This window comes from Taeniopygia guttata, chromosome 1 (genome assembly GCF_048771995.1).
Source record: "Taeniopygia guttata chromosome 1, bTaeGut7.mat, whole genome shotgun sequence".
NCBI lineage: Eukaryota > Metazoa > Chordata > Aves > Passeriformes > Estrildidae > Taeniopygia > Taeniopygia guttata.
Window position 1 is genome coordinate 14,271,419 of NC_133024.1, and position 21,010 is coordinate 14,292,428.

The following is a 21,010-nucleotide window of genomic DNA, read 5'->3' on the forward strand; positions in this document are numbered from 1 at the left end:
ACTGAATGGATAGGTGCAACCTGTTGTTTCAAATAGCTTTTGATGAAAGAAATACATTTCAAAAGTACCAGCCACTGATTTTCAGGTGTTATACCAAAATTACATAAAACAGAGAGATACCTCCAAAGAAAACACAAAGATTTCCTCCCTTGCTCTTTAGATTAGACATTGGCTTATCATCAGTATGGTGCTGACTTTCTCCTGCAGTAATCATCAGCTTTCAGATCTGCAAGGTCTTAGATGATAGAGGACAGCACCAACAAACCCAAGACTCTTCATTATTAGAGGGCACTCGAGAGTTTTGGCTTAGCTATATAAATGCTTCACTTTTCTTCTTTTCCATTTTTACTTATGCACTTTTATGGTGCAAACTGTGGACCACTTTAGCAACAGATGTCATGAATGGACATACTTCTGCCCAAACATTTCGCTAGTCCCTCTCCGCTAGTGGTGCCGGCCTCTCACAGCTGAACTGCAATAACAGACTGCCTGAATGTTCCTCATCCATCTGAGCACAAAATCTGCCAGCGTATTTTAAATCATACTGGGCTATTCCCCAGCAGGAATACATCTGCTGATAATACCTGCCTTGCAGGTCCTGAGAGACACCTGGGACAGCACGCTTCTATTTCAGAGCATCCATTTAACATGTGAACTGGTGCTGTACAAAGGACCAGCCTTGGTAACAGAACTCTGATGGGACACTCCCTGTGCCTTGACTTGCTCACAACGTGGGCTGTTCCTACACACAACCTACATCTTTTGCCTGCCCTCTCTGTCAAACCAAGACAAAATTAATGCCAGAAGTCCATCTTGCTCATGCAAGAAATGCATGTATTACAGTGTGCACTGTCCTTAGAAATCACTTGTATTTTTGGTAATTGCTTTTATTTGACCATCCAGCATCAAAGAGTGCAGCAGGAATCTCCTGTAAATATTTAAATGCTGAAGCACAGATACCTTCCACTTTGGAATCCGATAACAGATTGCTGCTGCTCTGTTCAGTGACACAACTTCAGCCTGCCTGTATCCCATGCAAGTCAGCTAGCTTCCTCTTCCAAGTCCTTATTTTCCCCATGTGCAGAGATTGAAGTCTCCCCTGGGTGTTCCTGCTCTTGGTGGTGTATATGATGTTCAAAACTGAGATGATAATGAGGAACGAGAGAAGAACTGAGCCTTAGGATGGTGGCTTCTGAAAGTCACAGATGTGAGGAAGAAATAAGAGTTGTTCTGAGACCTGATCACTCCAACACCTTGTTTCCATTAGGACAATGTTTCCCAGGCATTTACTTCCTTACAAAGTATCTCCCAAAGAAAAGGGTTTATGATCCTGGCAACATGTTCCAAAAAAAAGTGTCCCCAGCTCCCTGCTGCCATAAGCAAGCACAACTCCAATGATTTCAGAAAAGCTGCACTTTCTGTGGCCCTAAGGCTATAACACTACAGTAAACAAAGCCAAATTCCATAAGCCAGATGCTTTAAGGTCTGAATCCAAGTCTTCAACATCTTAGAGATATGATCCACCAAAAGATGGCTGATCCCTCACCATCATCTGGCTCTCACTGAGATGTTCCAGTCACCAGCAGAACACGGATCCTGAGGCCTTATCCTGGGGCACAGAAATGGCTGGTGAACATCATCCCACTCCTCAAAAGGGCAGCGGTACCTTGCTCCTCTAGGATCTGTGCTGGGCCAGTACTCTCAGCCTTCCTGCTGAGAGCCCTCTCCAAACAGAAATCCCTGTTCCCCACTCTAGTGGTCACAAGGATGAGTTTAAGAAATGAAATGCTTGACATTAAAAACAAATGATCTTACAATATCAGCTGCTTACCACTCTGGTGTCCTCATGTCCCCATCATACAGCTTGTTTTCCCTTTACATCTAAAACATCCAAACACTGCTCAGTCCAAAGAAGGGCCAGCTCAAGACTCTTGCCAGATTAGGTGTGGTGGGATCCACTGGCACACGGTGAAAACAGACCCATGGCTCAGTTAGATGACAATGCACATCCTGGAGTAATAAGGATGTGATGCGGGATAGTGGCGCAGGACTGAGTGAACACAGCAAATGAATGGTCTTTCCAGCTTCAGAAGTGGTCCCTGAAGAGCAGCAGTAAGGGACACTGGCTTGACAGCATAGTCTGGGGAATGTACTGCACACAGCTCCAGTGAGTAATGCTGAAAATCCATAGGCAAAGGAAACGTTTTAAAACAGAGAAGGAAAATCTACTTGAAATCAATACCATGAAGGCCTCTAAAAGGAAACACTCTGAAAAAAAAGGGCACATTTGCCACATATAAATCTTTAATGATATCTTGTAGTTTTAACAAAGCATTAAAAAAACCAAACAAACAAAAAAAAAAAAAAAGAAACCCCAGTTGCTGTAATACACCTGAGAGAGGAACCATCCTCACATGGCAAAATATGATTTTCACACCTGGTAAATGAAATAACTCTGCTGCATCCCAAGGCCAGGGTTAGGGTCTAAGGTGAGCTGTTAATGGAAGGTTAGAGACCACAAAACAGCTCTTCAGGGAGCACCTTTCAGATGCTCTTTTCATGTACAGCAGTGCACAGTAATCAGAAGGCAGTGGCAGCACACACTGAAGTCACTGTCACTGACAGTGGTTCTAACTGTGCAGTCACCACTTGATAGCTGGGATTAAGACTGCCGGCTCATGTGCCCATGCTCCTCTGACTCAGGAGAAGGCTCATGATCTTGTAAGAGCAATCCTGTATTCTTTCATCTCCCTCCTGGCATGCCTTCTGCAGCACACCAGGGTTAACCACTCACCCTCTTCCCTCAGATGAAGAGTGAAGCTGCAGAGCTGAGACAACAAACTTTGCAACCGCATACAGCTAAAGCCTCTGCACCGTTAAAAGAAATGCAAGCTCAGAAAAATCACGGAAAATCCTGATCAAGGCAATGCTGGTAGGAACCCAATGACATTCCGAATCTGTCCTGTATCAGCATGCTAGACTGCTGGATCCAGGCAGAATGGAGACACAATTTGCCAATCATTCAGGAACATGAGACAAGCGAGGCCTGTGGGAAGCCAACAAGCCCCAGAGGTACATACAGATATTTACAACAAAAAATCCCAAGTGGAATCAGAAAGAGGAAGAAGCACAGAGAAAAACACTACATGATCTAGCACCAACCATGACACATGGCCTAACAAGATGCTTTAGAATATCTGGCTCCATAAATTAGACTGTGATTCCCAGATCTTTAGCTCCCAGCTCCTGCTGATTTCTGAGTATAAAGGGGATGTTTGTCACTCCCAAGATCAGACGCCAGCTCGAATGCCTTTCAAGAAGTACACAGATGAGCATGTTCCTAGGGAAGAATGAGCTACAGCTAAGCCTTCAAACGAGCACAAGGAGAACCTCCTGCCCACAGACAGGAAAGTGGTAACCTCCTTCACTTCCTTTGTGGCTTTAACCTAAACCACAACTCCTCCCTTTGGGTTAGAAGTCTCTTCCACTCATTCAGATGTTTGTCAGCTTGTCTCTCTAATACCCAGCATTCATCACTGCCACATAGGGAAAAAAAATCCCAGATCTCTTCTTTTTTTCTCTCTCCCACACCCCTTTTGCAGTTTCTTCCCTAAACAAGAACGGCTTCAATGTATGGGAAAGCAAGTCTAAACTACAGCTCTTCAGGCACAGGCACAGAAATTAGCAATTGCAACATGAGGGGGCAGGGAGAAAGGAGACGTTGGCATACAGGCTACACCAACATTTGGGAATGCTGGCAGTGAGGAAACATTGCTGCCAGCAGGAAGAATGATGCCAAAATAACTCACAGGGCTTTTCCATGAGTGCAAGCACGCCTTTCTAGCCCAGGGTGCAACATCCCTCCTGCTTCCCAGGAGAGCTTTCAGAGCAGGAAGGGCAGAGAGGGACGAGCACAGGGAAGAGCTGTGGTGCCTCTCTTTGTCCATGCATAGGGAGGTGAGAAGAACAGGCCCCATGATCCCCAGTGTGGGGCAGGGAAAGGCGGCAGATCCCCCTCGGAGATCCCATCAGCTGCTGAATCGAGTTTAACGATGTGACAAACAGTGGCTCCCACCCAAAACACACCGGGTCCAGAGGCTTAACCTTATGATATCCAGGTGATACCTGGGTTTTTAGAGACAGATGATCCTTGGGAAAGATTTGAGCAGTTTTTGGAGCAGGCATTTTTTGCTACGTGCCTTTACCAAGTAGTTAAGAGAGGAATTCAGTGGGAAACCTCTCCCACAGCTCCCATTGCAACACACAACCGGGCAGGCACCCACGGTGCTGGGTGATGCAGTCACTCCCTTGCCACCTGCCACTCCCAGGACAGTTCAGGACTATGTAGTGTGAAAAAATAAGCTTTCTATTCCTTCCAGATTTTCAGAAATTTCAAATAACTGTTCTACATCTGATCAGGTTAAAAAAAAAAAAAAAAACCAAAACTGAAAAAGTTGTTTTCAAATTTTCTACCTAGAAACTGACTAAATGTATTAAATGCAAGGCTTTGTTTTACCTTCTTGAAATATTTAATTTTGACAGCTTTAAAATTTTTCTCCATTTTTTTTCCAAGATGAAACATAAAACTGGAGTCAACTTTTCCTCAAAATAGCAACAATTCTGGCAAATCAGCAATTTTCTAAGAAAAAATATCTCTGGAGAAAAATCCTAGCAAAACCTAGTTCTGTTATTTCCTCCCAACATCACACAAGAATATGCCTCCATGGTGTAATTCTCCCTTAAGTTTCATAGCAGCTCTGATTCAGACATATTGCACACACAGATATTAGAATATGCCTTTGACATCACCAGCACAATGCAAAACAGTGTATATACAATGTGGCCAAGCAACGCTGCTATGGAAACCCTCGCTTTGAATTCCCGTGTATGGGGTGTTTAAATTCTTATCCCTAATATTGCTTTAACAGAATTCTGTGTACTTTATTTGCTCAAGTCATCTCCTTCCTTCTGGGAGGACTCTCCCTCCTGGAAAAGAAAGATGTTTTTGTGGGTGAAGCAGAAGGTGATGAGATCTGCACTGTGTTCCTGGTGCTGCCACATACACCAGCTCCATGAGCTGCAGCAAGAGAAGTAACCGATCTGTGCCTCAGTTTCCGCAGCTGTAAAATGGAAATAAGGTGACGTGTTACTTCGGATGTGACTCGAATGTGCTTAGAAATCCTTTGTGACAGCCAGAGGATACATGCATTCCTATTTGTTACTTTCTGTAGGCGAGGAGTTACTGTCCTCTACAGACCTATGCTGATGATCTCTCTATGTTGGAGAACCAAATCAGGAAGTACAGTCGCCCACTCATGTAGCGAACAGATAAGTAATAAAGCAGCACACTTGCCAACTCCTAAGGAGGTGGTTTCTTAAAAAGACATAGGAAGCTTTCGTGTTTTGATGCTGACTAATTTCAGAAAGTTCCCATTATCACTCTCTTAATTTTAAGCTTCTTCAAAAAACATGTTTACCTGATATTCTGAAGGGTCTTCTGCTAGGGACGATCAGACCAGTCAGTCTGAAGGTAAGGCTGCTGAAGAGGACTCTTGTCTGCCCATCTCCTCCAGTTGCCAGGTGCTCCTGGTGGCCCTAGCGGTACCTTCCAGGTCTCACCTCAACAAGGAGAGGACACTGCAGCCAGCAGTGGCCATCTGAAACTATGCCAGCTGCATCCTGGGACCCACAACACCACTTCCCACAAAATCTGAGCAGAATGTGCAACCTAATAACCATCACCCAGCAGCAAACTCACCCCTGCAATCCAGTGATCGCAAATGCAGATTAACTCACTTGCATTTGTCTGATGGTGTAATTGCCAGACTGCACATTCAAATGAGTATTTGTTTAACCGTGTGATACACAGATAGAGCTGATACACTTGAGGCCAAATTTACCCCTGTTGTAATTTCCCTAACTCCAGTAGCAATTACTCAAAGGACTAATTTGGCCCACAGTGTTTCCTAGTACATGTGATTCATCATTTCTTTCCTATAACAAAGAATAATACACTGTTTCAATCAGTGGTGATGTCCTGGCCTCCTTGAGGCTGCCGGACTCCCTGCTTAATCAGACATAAAACAAATCACTTGCAGAGGCAGAGGCGTACAAGCATGCTTTAATTACAATATTGTAACACCAATTAGAGATCTATCTAATCGAGGACTCAGTACTTCCTACTCGAGTATTACTCCCATGTTGGGATAATTACTGCTAATTAAGCTTGGAACTAATTAGGCCAAATGATCTCATTTATACCAACATAGATGACTTCTAGGAGTTCACACACACAAAAAAAAAAGTCCAAGGGTGATTTTATCATTCCTGGACCCATCAGCATTTCACTTTCAAAATGGACTGTCCTTTCCCAATGGATAACCCCTGCTGGAACTCAAGTCCCAGATCTCAGATGATCACACGTTCTCCTAAGGTGAAGAAACACTCTCTGAAGGCATTTCAGTTGGTTGGCCCAAGTCACCTTCTATTCCAAACACACAGTAGATTAACAGAATCGTGTCCCATCATGGCCTGGTTAGTTCCAAACCTCCAGGCCACTCTCACACAGTTATTGTTACAGTTCTCAGTGCACTTAGCACTACCCACACCCCCAGGATAGCTGCACACAATAAGGAGGTTTGCTGTAGGGTGCAGTGCAGTGTTAAGACAATAACTGAAAAATAAAACCCAAAACAACTCTTCAACACGCCAACAGTCACAGGCACTTGTTGAATGATTTGCATCAATCCTGCTTAAAATTAGATAAAATACCACTCAGTGAGGGCAGGGGCTGACTGGCTAATGGAGTTACTGTTTGTGCTACAGGACTTCCCATGTTCACAGTGCGACTGTATCTAACAAAGTAGGCTTCATACTGCAGTCAGAAAAATAAAGGACAGCAGCCCATGAAGCTGTGTTTATGTTGCAGTTTCTCCTCCTCCCCTCCAGCCCCAAAATTCTGCACCAGCTCAGCACTGTGATTCTTAGGTTGAAGTGTCACCAAGGCAACTTCCATTTAAACCTGTTCTTGGCTCATGGAAACAAGTCACAAGCACCAAGGAGGGTGTTCCCCACCCAATGGTTGAACGTGGTGGGGTAAAAAAACCTTAAAAATAAAACCTTTATATTTTGTCTGGGTATTTTGGCATCTATGAGTTAGCTTCTCATCCAAAGACAGTTTCCACCAATGGCATGATTTCCTCCTCCAGTATTGGCTGATTTCAGATTCATGGCTGAGTGAAAGACGAATGCCACCTATCAGAACACCAGTCCCACCTCTCTAAGTGACCAGACATCTTGAAAATGAAAAGAAGGACCAGTATCCAAAAACTGACTGGGGGCACCCTCCTGGCACCCATCTGTCTGCACTATGAACTTCACAAACCTACATAGTCTCCTGTCCCTGGGTACCTCAACACCTCTGCTTTGCCTGTTGCATCTGCAGAGGCTGCAAACCAGCAGGTCTGTGCTAACAGACACTACAGGTAACTCAGGAAGGGCTCAGTTACAGTCACTGCACATCCACTCTTCCAACTCCTGCCTCAAAATCAAGCCTTACGGGACCCACTTCAAGGTGCAGCATTGCTTCCTCCTTACTTCTGGCTTTCTCTCACCAACTGCCTTTATTACTCCTAAAGCTTCCTCCTAAACACATCATTTTCTCACGCTTCCTTGTACCTCAGGCTGGAATCCTGAAGCTACTGAACCCAGGAATTCACCATTGTCTCCAGGTCTTCTTCCAGCCTGCCCCTTTATCCTCACAGCAATCATTGTTCCCTGGTGAGTCAGACACCCCCCCTCTTTTTCCCCTGCAAATGCCTCCTGAACAATCTTCTCTTTTCCAAAGCCTGTCAAAACTGAACCCAGCAGGATTCCCTACACCAACCTGACCTGGTTACAATACCTCCTGGAACTGATCCTCCAGCTGTCTGTGAAATTTCTGTAGAAGTGCCACTTCTTTATGCAGTACCATTAGCAGAAGTCTAATAAATAATGCACAGGAATAACACAATCCCCAATAAACAATGTACTGCTTCTTCTCCTATTTTCTGAAGTGAGCAACATGGATCCTAAATCTGATCTCCCCCTCCAGTTGTTACCCAATCCTCATCTTAGCTACCAAACTCTCTCCTCCCTCCCCTAGCAAGCCTGTCATTCCTTTCTTCCCAGCTGCCAGAGGCTCTGCTGCTACCTCCTCCAGCCCAAATACACTGGCAGACATGAATGCAAGCGTCCACACAACACAAATGCAAACATCCAGGCACGTCTCAGGTTGCATGTTGAAAATGCACGTTTCCATACACTGCAGTAGTGTATGGAAACACGTGCACAGCCCACTGAATATCATATTTATTTGGGTATCTGCTGGAACCCCTGAAGGAAGAGGTGAGTTGGAGGAGATCTTCTAATGAAAACAAAATCACTGAACCCGAAGTCTGGGCAAGACAGTGGTAGATATATGATCAGGGCAGACTTCAGCAGAAGCACACATTGGGCCCAGGGGGCCTCTGAATGGCTTCTTTAACGTTAAAAGGGAAGAATTCAGGAGCTTTAGATCAGAAGTACATCCCAAACGGGCATTAGACTCTAATAAATAAGGTGCTTTACACTGACTGAATGCCAGAAACCTCCCTACATCCTCCCCACAGTCTGCATACAGGCATCTCTACAGTCGCTGGTGGTTTGGATGGCAGAAACCAAGCAAACAATCTCCCCATGTCGCAGAGGAGGGAAGGGAAGCAACATCCTGCTGAAGGAACATCAAGCCACAGCCACGACAGAAAGCACCATGAATTTGGTGCTTGGTGTCTGTTTGTAGGCACAAAAAGCCTGTTTTCCAGCTCTAATTTGGGACTGCAGTAAATCCTTCAGGACACGGACTGTCTCTTTCCAGGGTCTGGACAGCACACTGCACAATGGGACTCCAGCCCCATATCAGCACTTCAGCATGCAGTGTACAAATATTTACTGTCACCAGCGGCCTGCAGAGAGAGGCTGTCTCAGATGGACCTCCCCAGGGGCATCTGCAGAGATGATGGAAGTCTGAGTCAGTGACCTAAGACCCAGACCTGGGGAGCTCGCTGCAAGTAACAGTTCAGCATGTCCTCCTTCCAGACAGGTTCCCTTTTTTTCAAACACTCATTGATTTGGAGGTTTTAACACTTCTTTTTCTGAGTAAATCCCATAATCTTATCCAGTGTCTGCATACATGCAGAGTTGGTAGCCAGCCCTGCATGGCCCTAAATGGTCAACCCTATATTTGAAAACAAGAGGCAAAAAGCACAAAGAAACACACACAGGCAAGAAATAAACAAATTCTCATTCTCCCAGCACATTAGCCATGGGAAAACATGCAGGGTCCCAGCAGCAAGATGGCAGGAGTGTGGGGATGTTGGCCCTGTCCCCTTACATCCTGAATACCTGGACTGGCTCCAGCTCCTTTTACAAAAGGAAAGCATAGGGGCTGCTGCTTAGTGCAGGCAGCTACCAAGTTCATAACCTCAGCCCTCCCAGGAGCTCAGGCTCTTGTTGAATAAAACAGGGACACATACCTAAGTCTGAGGTTTAGAAACAATGTATTTATTTGTTATTATTTTCAGTTATCTGAGTGCAGTAAAGGTCAGAACGCTTACCTTCTTGGGCTGGTTTCTGCTCCCACTCATGTGGTTCAAAACCAATTGAATGATTTTCTGCATACTTCTCAGGCAGAAAAAAAAAAAAATCCAGGGGGAATGAAACCTGATACAGGGCATTTTCTAAAGAGGATCTGTGGGAAACAAGGATCCACCGCAATGGGAGGAAGGGCTTGTGGGCATTCCTGGGTACCTCCTCCCCAGTCTCATTACACACAATGAAACATGAATAAAGATGACTGAGGAGGCCACAGCTTTTTACCTACATTTTAGCCTCAGCTGATATCAAGGACTGGAGAGCACAGTATCACCTACATGATACTCCCAGAGCTGCATTTTGGGTGACAAAATTCAAGGACATAGCTGCATATCCTGTGCCCTGTGCACCGGCTGCTCTATAATCTCCAAGATTAATTTATGCAAAACATGGGAAGATGTGCTTTTCCCTTTTGCAGTGAATGACTTCATTAACCTTTCAGGAGCTTGCCAGTAGTAAAGTAGAAGCAATGGGAAAATCACACTTCTGGGAAAAGGGGACTTCTGCCATGTAGCTAAGAGCACATACCTGGGTAAAGCCAAAGACCAGAAAATGATGGACTCTGGTTTAGGAATCTGCCTTTGTGCTCTGCTCTCCCTCACACCCTCCAATCTCTGCCCTGCTCTTGCAATGGTCCTCCTCTCCTGGCTTCTGACAGCTCAGGGCATGACCACAGAGACAAGGAAGCCAGAAGGGAAGGCAAATGAGGTAGAGGGTTTTAGACACAGTCTGGAGAGAGACCTAGCCCAGAGGCAGAGCAGGAGGGAAAAAGCAGGTAAAACAGGTGAAGCAGGTATGGAGAGGGAGAAAAACGGCTGTGGGAAAAGTGGGAAAAGGTGTGCAGCACCTGACATGAAGCACGAGGGAGATCAACCAACACGCTAAGGAAGGGTCAGAGTGTTGCAGAGACAGAAGGGAGAAATCAGGAACTGTCTGGTCAGGGAAACTGAGGCTCATGACTTTAATAAGCCTGGGATTGACACCTAACAGGGGCAAATGTGCTACCCAGGAGTAGAGCTAAACTCCCCTGGAGGCCCAAAAGTCACCATGCCCTGTCCTTTAGGACACTGGATGAACTTCAGCACATGGCCATCTTGACCTCTTTCTTTGTGCCTTGCTGTCAGGAACACCTCATGAGCCCTGATTTGGCTGTCTCTCCCATCAGCCTAGATGCAGCCACCTCTGCCTGCCCTGAGAAAGGGACTTCTCCATGCCATATGTCCCCCATGTGGGAAGAAAACAGAGTCCATGAGGGGATATAAAAAACCCACCACTTTGTAACTGCTGCAGCTGGACTTGATCCTTGTAGCCAAAATCCTGTCCCTGAAGAGAGGTGGTTAAATACACCGCAACCACCGTGGCTGACTTGGAGGAAAGTCCATCCCACATCAGACAGTGGGATAGGCTCCTCCTGGGATCAGGTGGCTCTCTCAGGCAGATGGGAGAGGGGTTCTCCCTAACGCAGTGAGGTTATTCCTGTCCTGTTGCAAGAGCAGGACACCAAGCACAGCTCTCCCAGGAACACAGCACAGTTGTCCTGACCTGCTGGGCACTGGCCTGTGGGCTCAGTGCAACTCTCCGTCAAGATGCACAGGACTTCCCAGACCTTTGGTGCTCATCCTCCCCCTCCTCCATCATGGCCTTCCCTGGCAGAGCATAGGGCCCTGAACTCAGCTGGAAGTGACATCTCTCAACAGCCAGAGATGTCAACAGGCAGCCAGGCACAACACAACCCATGTTTGCAGGACAGAGTGTCTAGAGCCAGGGAGAAGTCAGGGGAATGGGAATAGGAGAATGGGACCAGAGAAAGTCACAAGGTCATGTCCAAGGAGGTGAGGTGACGTAAGGAGACAACATTTGAGACTACAGACTTCATCAAGCTTCCAGGCAGAAACAAAGTGCTCAGACATTAAAGTGACAACCATGCTGCAGCTCAGAATGAGACTCAAGGCAGCTCCATCCAGAGCCAGCAGCACACACATGGAGGGAGTCTCACCTCCTTGGACATGACCTTGTGACTTTCTCTGGTCCCATTCTCCTATTCCCATTCCCCTGACTTCTCCCTGGCTCTAGACACTCTGTCCTTGTCCCTCAGGCCTGGCCAGCCAGCCCTGCCCGCAGCTTCCAGGCACCCAGGCCGCAGGGACCCGCAGCTGGCAGCAACAAAAAGGGGTCCGCGGTGGAGACGCACATAAGGGAGGAATTTGGAGGATAAACCAGAGGGAAGCGATAGGAGTGCGGCGCATGAATAGTGGGGGAGGGTAGAAGATACAGGGTGAGAGAAGAAAATGACATGAACAGAAGGAAGAGAGCTGCAAATAGAAGGGGATATGGAAACAGCAGAGAGAGACAGATTGCAAGAGCAGTGGAAGTAGAGGAGACCTAAAGGGACAGAATATAATAATAACAACTCTTAAAATGAGAGGAAAAGGGGAGAGAGGAGAGGAGAGAGGAAAAAAGGTAGAAAGGAGAAGGGGAGAGGGGTGAGGGGAGAGAGGAGGGATTTATGATTTCCTGGAGAGGGAAGACAAATGCCCTGCATGTTTTTCTCCTTAGTTTTCAAAGGTTTTGTGGAAGCAGAGTGAAGACTTGTCATCCTCATTTGAAGAAGGGAAGAACTACGGCACAGAGACAGAGAGGCAGTGAATGAGTGAGGTGGTAGAAAGAAGCTTGGCTCCCTACTTTAAGTCTTCCATCAAAGACACAGGTGAAGAACAGCCCAGACTTTCTTCTCCTGAGCACACCACAGAGAATCCACTACTCAAAGATGGCAGGAAAAGAGCCTGCTAAAAAAGTAAGAAATAACCCAAAGTAATGAGAGAAAAAGAGGGGTACCTGCTTTTTTTTTTTTTTTTTTTTTTTTTTTTTTTTTTTTTGCCAGCACCACCAACATCTCTGAAGATCTGTGTTTAGATGTGTTCAGGGTAAATTAACCTAGAACACACCAAACCGAGCACTGTCTGAGTGCTTACGTGGGGAGCTGCCCACAGGGAGATGTTGCAGTGTGGGTTCAGGTACTTGCCAACCCTCCCAGCCCACAGCCAGCTGCAAGGAAAATGGAAGGAGGGTGCACAGGAGGCTGCACGACGACGGAGGCTCTGCTCCTGCAATGCTGACTGATGTCCTTTGTTTGCAGGTTTTTTTTTTTTTTAGGGTGTCTAAAATTTATCCAGTTTAATTTGTACCACCTTTGTGTTTCAGCTGCCACTATGGAAAACAGGCTTTTTTTGTCTACAAACAGACACCAAGCCCCCAAGCACATGTACACCCAAGCCAAACAGAGTTTGTTAGAGCCTTGAATAAACCAAATACCTGGTGCCTGCGTGAACTCCCACATGCACTTGGGCAAACAGAGCTTCCCAGTTACTCCCAGCACACAGGAACCCAAAGGATCCAGCATTTTCCTGATCTTAGACAATACTACTTTATGGCTTGCTAGCACAAGAATTGTCTAGGATTCCCTCATCAATAAGTGACAAAGGTCTCTCTGCTATAAATTGATGTTAATGGCAGGCTGTGTACCTTGTTTATTTATTGCCAAGGAGGAATGTTTGCCGTGGCTGTCAAGTTTATAAAAATATTTCCATGGCTTCAGACAGCTTGGCATTTTTACATGCAGCTGAGAAAGTGGGTGAATGTACAGATGAAAAATTGAAGAAACATTATTGAGGTTGGAAAAATATCTCCTAGCACCACCAAGGTGGCTTAGAAAGGCCAGGAAGGTCAGCGATATCTCTGAATAAAATGCATTTTTTTTCCCACCAGGGGTTTCTGAAGAGTTGGCAATAATTAAGCATTACAACACCTTTCTGAAGTAGATAACCCAGTTGAGGCCATCTGAGGTTAAAGGACTTGCCCATGATCACACAAAGCAAATCAGCAGCAGAGAAGAGAATTAAACCCAACAGGCTTAGCTTCCATGACCCAGGTCCTACACACCTGGCTGACATCCAGATGGAAGCACAGGAGCTGTACCAGCTGTGGACCTGAATGTCAAGCACAGGTCTTCCCAGGCAGTCTAGCAATTGGGCAAAGAGCTGAGCGACAGGCACCCACCCCAACTTCAGACAGTAATTGTGAAAACAAGTGACAGAAGGCTGGGAAGCAGTGCCTAGTTACCAACCACGGTGCCAAGTGGATTAAATATACATCGATAGATTCAATTACAAAGAGCAGCATGCAAAATGGAAGTGATTGCAGTCAACGACCCAGGATGGCAGGAAATAACCTGAAAATAAAATCACGGGTTTCAGTAAGGAGAAATCCATGCTTCCAGACCTCGTGGAGAAAGTTCAGCTGCCAGCCCCCAGGGGTACTGTCCCAGGCCACCCCAGGCTGGCAGGGTGCAGTGACACCCAAGCCCCAAGGGCTAGTGAGAAGCCTGCAGGACTCAAGTTTAGTGGGCTGAGAGAGATCCATATCACCTAATGCTGAGCAGCCCTTTGTTATCACTGTCACCAGAGAAGCTGGAGAGTGAAGTGCAGAGAAAGTGAGCTGTTCTACTGTGTCGTCCCCCCCAGCTGCCTCCATCTCACTGAGTGAGGACGAGGAGATCTGTTTCACACTTTGGGGGTCCTGGGCTGGAACATCCAAGGATATGGATGCTTCCCAGCATGGTTATTCAGCCTTGCATCCGTCTGTGCCCTAATGCACATTCTGTTTTGGGGGGCCCTGAAAGTACTGGATTTGGCAGAAGTAAGGTCAGATCCTGACAGCACTGACAAACTCAGCAGCTCAACACTCCTCATCTGTAGGAGGAACGGAGCTCACTCTGCTCTCCTTCACTCATGCATTTCCCCTGGATTTCAAAGCGTTATGGAATTTTTTTTCATTGCAACCCCCGAGCCACCTCCATCCTGGACTTATCACAACACATGCACTGCCATGATCACTAGTAAAGATTTAATTTCCTTCTTCTTGAAGCAAAAATAGAAAGGATAATCATTCAGCACTCCATACACACAGCTGTCACCTGAAAAATGCAGGTGAACACAGTTAAATGCAAAGGCAAGTACAATCTCAGACCATTCTTTGGTACCTGGAGAACGAGACCAGCAGTATTTTGCATGCAAGATTACAGGTCTGTGTGTAGTTGCATTTTCACATTCCATTACTGCAATTGCACACAGCCAGTTACGTGCCTTAGCAGCAGCTTACAAAAGCAATTGCTGCTAAACATACAAAATCCAGCCCCCAGATGCACACGCGCAAGACTAAAAAACTGGTCCTTATTTTTCTGCCACAGAAAAGACGTGTATTTGCTGGCTGTGCCTGCTCCCTGTGCAAACAGCACACCAGTGTATTTCTTTGCATTTGTATGTTGAGCCACATATTCATTCAAGCTTTGCAATAACCTAAAATGTATACAGCATTTTGCAATTAGAAGCATCCCAAAAATGCAAAAAAGGCCCCAGTTTTTGCATAAAAAATTCTTCTCCCAGCAAGCAACCGTAACCACCTCTCTAGCCAGAATGTACTGTCTGTTTAAGGCTCCAGAGAACACAGTGCTTACCCTTTAAGACAGTAAGAGATGAATACTTTTTTTCATTTAAACTATAGGGAGTTTTACCTAGATAGACTGCAATTTCCTGAGCTCGAATCTGGCAAAGTGCCCAGGGCTAAGACCACTCCCCCTTCTTCTTTTGGCAAAAATTACCATGGCGTCTTTAATAGTCAGAAGTAGTTTTTAGGGGTTTTGTTTCCACAAAAGATGCTGAGAAAAACCCAGTTGCAAGCAAGAAGGCAAGCCCGGGTACTGCAGAACTTCTAAGAACTAGACTGATGTTCAACATCTGAAGAGTACTATCCCCAAATACTCTGCCCAGGGATGGTTCAGTTCTGAGTCACAGGGAAGTGGACTGAATCACAAATAGCCATTCCTGCTAACTGCTCTCAGCCCCCCACCCATCCCAAGTTTACAATCCCAGCAGTGACCAGGTTGAGGTTAGCTTGGGAAAGCTGATGAGATCACAGTCTGGGGAGATAGAGCCTCAGACAGCCTCAAGATTTTGTTACCCGGCTCCTTGTTTTGTGTGGAGACACGGACGGCAGTTGTTTCACCAGGTTTGCCATATGTTTATAATATTGTTGTTAGGGGAATACATGTCCAGTCCATGTCACTGGCAAGTTGTGCTGTTTTCTGCTGGAAGGACAAAACAGAATTCACCATCCAACAGAGTGTGCGCATACTTCGAGCAGAAGTTACCGTCGCGTGAGGCGGGCTCGGTGTAGAACCACGCGCTCTGTCTGTGGGCACGGTGTCTGCACAGGCACACATGGTCCTTTGGGGTGCTGTGCAAGCATCACCCAGCTCACAGATTGCAGCAGGAAGCTCTACACCAGCTCTAAGGCAATTTGCCCATTAGATCAGTGCCAGGACCTCAAGTTCTGTGAGACCTCCACGTCCGATGGCCATTTCTCACACGGGACAAGTGAAGGATAAAGCAGGGCCTCAGTTAGGGTCACAGCTCTGCATCACATAGAAAATGTGTTTGCTTCCCCACATGTCCCAAAATGGTGTTTAGGGCAGTGAGTTGGCTTATGGGACACAGGAGTTACATGTTTGTGTGTGAGCGACTGTCAAAACTACCGTGCCTGGGCTCCCTGCACCCTAAGGCACAGGGCTCCCATCTCCAGTGGCTCTGCTATGCAGAAGCAGCACTGAATAACTGATAGCTGAGGAGAAATCTCTTGTCTGACAGCCCCCAACAAAATTCAGGCTGAAGGAGTGAAAAACATTTTGTTTACTGCCAGCCCCACCAACTCCTGAGCTGCCACTGAAGACCTCTGAAGCAAGAGCAGCTGACTGGAACAGCACACCACCAGTTCAAAGGAAAACCGATTTACCCATTTAGTCTCCTTCCAGACATCAGCAAACAGCATAAGAAATGGCCAACTCCCCTCCCTGCCTCCACCCCCCCCAGCCCTGACACGTTGCCATTTTCTGTCCCCGTCTCCATGCAGCTCGTCACATCCCATGCCGCAGTTGAGGAACGCCGTGCAGGGTTTAATTGTGCACACGTTCTCCGGGGAAGGGCGGCATGGGATGTCCACAAAGGAGTGAGGCAGGAGGCCAAGGCTGGTTATTGGCCTCGAGTCATACTCGCTGATTGGCGCGTCAAGGATTTTAAAGTGCATAGCTGATCAGATCAGCAGCTTGTCCTAGAAGGAGAAAAGTGACATAAAATATGCACAAGCCTTCCTTCTGTCCTGACAGCAGGTTGAGTTTTCAGATGATGTGGAAACAGCAGCCTGCTCTCCTCCCCCCAACATGGTCTCCTCTCCTGCCTTTGCTGCAGCGCTGCCGTCTTGTTCCCGACTCCAGAGACTCTGCTCCCTCCCCAGCCCTCACGCCAAGGCTCAGACTCTGGCCAAGAGGCTCCATGCCACTGTTTTTATGCCCACTCAGCCCTTGGCCTTTCTTCTCAGCACGCCAAGCAGGGGCTCATTAGTGTTCCCTGTTGTTAAGCTTTTGCAGTTCAAGCCTGTCCAGCGCCAAGCTGGAACAGAAAGGCCATCAAATCCCCATCCAGGAGGGTGCAAAACTTCCCTGTGCTGCCAGCCCAGCTGGAATTCAAACAGGTGATCCTGGAGAGGAAAGGTGGAGCGTGCACGCGTGCGATCTGCGTGTGTGGGAGCAGCGAGTGAGCTCTGCCTGCAACGAGCTGCTGCTGCTTCAGCTTCTTCTCAAGGAGAGTGACTTGGGGTACCTGTGACCTGAGATCTGCGTGTGCATGTGTGTAACATTTTATTTGTGCATGCAAGATGCCTGTGGTGTGTCCCTGCACCATCATGGGAGTGCTGCCATGAATGGAAAAGCAAAAACACGTCACACACTGGTTTTAAGTCTCAGCCACCTCACGTGCAGTTGGTGCTATCGCAAAGTCGGCTGTCATATACTACTGCAACCAGGCTGAGGGAATAAGCTATCCTGTAAACTGAGGAAAACACGAGAGCTGGCCCATGTCTGTGCAGGAACCACGCTCACAACACGTGCACATTGCCCCTCAAGAGGAAGGATGTGCAGCACAAGCAGGTGTGTTTGCACAAACTTCTTGTTTCCATGTGCGTGGAGGTGCAGGGTGTGTGGGAACATCGATAAAGCAATAAAGGTTTATTTCATCCCCAGGCTTCACAAGGGACAGATGACTTTCTCCTTGCTACTGTCAGATTCCAGCAAAATAAACAGAAATTTACAAAGATATTTTAACAGAAGGCTTCTTGATCACAGAAGCCACCTATGGAAAAGGCAAGCCACATGCCCTCTTCTTTCTCTCAAATGTAATTCTTGCCCAAGTCACAATCACTCCAGCTACAAAAATCCCTTCCCCTCACCAAATGCCCCAAACTCTGCCAAGTTAGAAAACTCAACCTCTGTGTTCTTCCACACTGCAAAGTCCTGCTACATCACACTTAGCTTAGCTGTGCTTTAGCCTTGCCTGTGTCTTGATTCAGTTCAAAATCTCCCCTCTTTTTAAAGCCCTCCAAGGAGATAGTCCAAGGTCTTCCTTAGACATCCTCTCTCCCCACTCTCCCATCTGTCTACATCCCCTCTCCACGGATTTTCCACCCAGCTTCAGAACCATAGGTGCCGGAGCCGCCTCCTTCTTCTCCCCAGGTCCAGCTGCCTAGAACAGGCATTTTTCCTCCCTACCTCATTGCCTGACAAGTCTCCTTTCAAACATGACCTGATACTTCTCCCCCTCCTGTGACGATAAACCTCAGAGTCTCTCTCCCTGCTTCTCACATACCTCCATCACTGGACTGCCTGTAAGGCATGTGGGATAAAGGTATCCTGGAAAACGTTACAGCAAATCACAGGGTTTTGCTTTGATTCTTTTCCTGCTTATTTATTTATTTTTTGAAGGGAGGTAACAAGTCAGAGAGAAGCTGGCTGAGATTTCTGCCGTACATTTTTTTGCAGCAGCAAGATCCTCCATCTTCCTTGCTGGATTGAATAGGGTCTCAGGACAATTTAGACTCCCTCCCCCATCTCCAATTCCTGCTCATATTCTTCAACACATGATGCTCTCCTCCCAGCGTTGACTGGGAAAGCACATATCCTCACTCTCTCCCCCTCTCCCAGCTCCTGCCTCGCATAGGTTGTGCCAGGACATTAGGATGACGAACATTTGTGCAGCTCAGAATCTTGTCGGTTATTTTTTAACAAAACAACTAGAATCAATGAAACCTGAACGACGGCACACCAAAAACTTAAAAGACCTCGTGAGGATGCACCTAGCATTTCAGGAGGCTTTCTGTGTCTCACGCCACAATGAAAAAAATATACCTCCAAATTTCACCAAAGCCGGTACCGATACTGTGATAAGCCCCGGTGTGAGGAGCAGGAATTCTCTCCCTTTTGCTGGTTCTTTTTTTTTTTTTTTTTTTTTTTTTTTGGCTCTTGCACATTATCACCTCACCAACAGTAGGAAAACAGCTACAAAACCTCCGGCAAGAGAGCAAGCAAGCTGGCTTCACGTTGCTGCTCTCACGCCGAGCTCGATATTTACTTGCTGATAAACGGCAACTGTAAATACATCTCATCTAATCTCCCGACATCCAGGGGGGAAGAAAACATCTCCCATCCCCGCGGCGAATGCCTGGCTCCGGAGGCAGCGGGAAGGAGGGCTGACAAAGACCCCGCTTTCCACCCTCCCCCGCGGGGCTTCCCCCGGCGCGGGGCAGCGGGGCCGGCGGCCGCCCCGGGCTCTCCCCCCGGCCCTCGCTCGGCTCGCCGCCCCCGTAAAAGCCGCCGGGACAGAAGCCAACAGGTGGAAGGCGCTTTTTGTCCCTTCCGCGCCCGGTGCCGGGATCCCCCCGGCCGGCGCGGTCCCTCCCCGCGCCCCGCCGGCGGGGGCAAACCGAGCCGAGGGGGAAACTGAGGCACGGCGGCCGCCGCAAAACTTTCCCGCGGCGAGGCGGGGGCTCCGGGCAGCGGCCGGGGCTGACTGCGGCACACGCGGCCGCCCCGCGCCCGCAGCCGCCGGGGCCGCGCCGGGGGAGCGGCGGCGGGCGGGGAGCGGCCCCGGGGGCGGCGGCGCCGGCTCGGAGCCCCCGCCCGCGGCCGGCGCTTACCTGTCTCAGGCGGCCAGGCAGCGGGGCGGCATGGCGGGGGCGGCGGGGAGCGGGCGCTGCGCCGGGCGGGCGCTACGGCAGCATCGGGGCAACTCACGGGGAAGCCGTGCCGGGCCTTTTGTCTGCGCGGGGCGGCGGGGCGGCGGGGCCGCCTCCCCCCGCGGGCGCCGCGGCGCTTGGTACGGCCCAGGCATTCATGCCAAGCGGCTTTCACACATGGAGGCTTGTCTCCAGCGGCTGCTGACAAGCCACAAACAAGGCGGCCCCCTCCCTCCTCCTCCTCCTCCTCCCGCCTCCCTCCTCCTCCTCCTCCTCCGCCGGCCTCCTCCATGCGAACTCCAACTCCGGTGACAGGCGCGGGGCAGGGAGAAGGGCGCCCGCCGCCTCCCCGCGAACGCGGCCGGAGCCCGCTTTTCCCGCTGCCGGGAGGGACCGGGGCATTCCAGGCTCCCTCCGGCAGCAAAGGCAGCGCTAAACCCGCCGAGCAAAGAGCACAGGTCCGCCGCGTCCCGCCCTCGGCAGCGCCGCCACGAACCATGGCTCCCGGGGCTCCGGCTCCTCCAGGATCTGCCGAGGAGCCGGCCAGGAATTCGCCCCGCTTTCCCCCTCCCAAGGTCGTGCAAATAACCGGGCACGGAGACCCAGCGCCGAGGGCCTCGGGGTCAATTTCATCGCGCAGCAGCGCGGTGGTGGGAGGCGAGGGGAAAAGGCGAGGAAGAAATCACAAAAAACCAAGCCCTCCTGGACTCCCAAAAATTTTTGCAGCTGCCCATTACTGTAAACAGAGGGAAAGCCCATTTTTTTCAGGGAGAAAGTCTAGGTGTCACAAGGCATGAGAACACAAGACACCCAAAAAAGGCCTGGCGCAATGGCGGGGCCGTGTTGGGTCTAGGCTTGCAGAGATTTGAGCTAAGTTTTTTCAGTGACTTCAGCCGAGAGAGTTCCCTGGCCATGCAGGTTTGCAAAAGCCAGCCCAAAACATAGCCCCTGTGAATCATTAAACTCTGCTGCCTTGCGTAGGGGTTCAGCAGGGTTCAGTCAGCCCAGAAAGCAAACCACATGACCGACTGTCATAAGTTTCGTAACAAAACCACAAAACTCAATCTCAAAAAACACATCCCTGTCCAGGGATAACAAAAGATTTTTTTTTTCTCCGAGTCTCACCAGTAAAAGTCTGGTGGAGCCCGGAAGAGTGTTGCACAAGAATCAGCTGGTTTCATTTAATAAAAGCAATTATAATAATCATAATAATCACCAGTTGGAT

At 48.3% G+C, this 21,010-nt stretch overlaps 1 protein-coding gene across 1 annotated transcript in view; it reads right to left on the reverse strand.

The window, feature by feature from the left end:
* Positions 1 to 20,003, reverse strand: part of BCL9 (BCL9 transcription coactivator) — a 57,928-nt gene extending 37,925 nt beyond the window's left edge. The window contains exon 1 of the mRNA XM_030263342.4: positions 19,747 to 20,003. The gene's annotated coding sequence lies outside the window, so the exon portion shown is untranslated. The remainder of the gene's footprint in view (positions 1 to 19,746) is intronic.
* Positions 20,004 to 21,010: the final 1,007 nt, after the last annotated feature.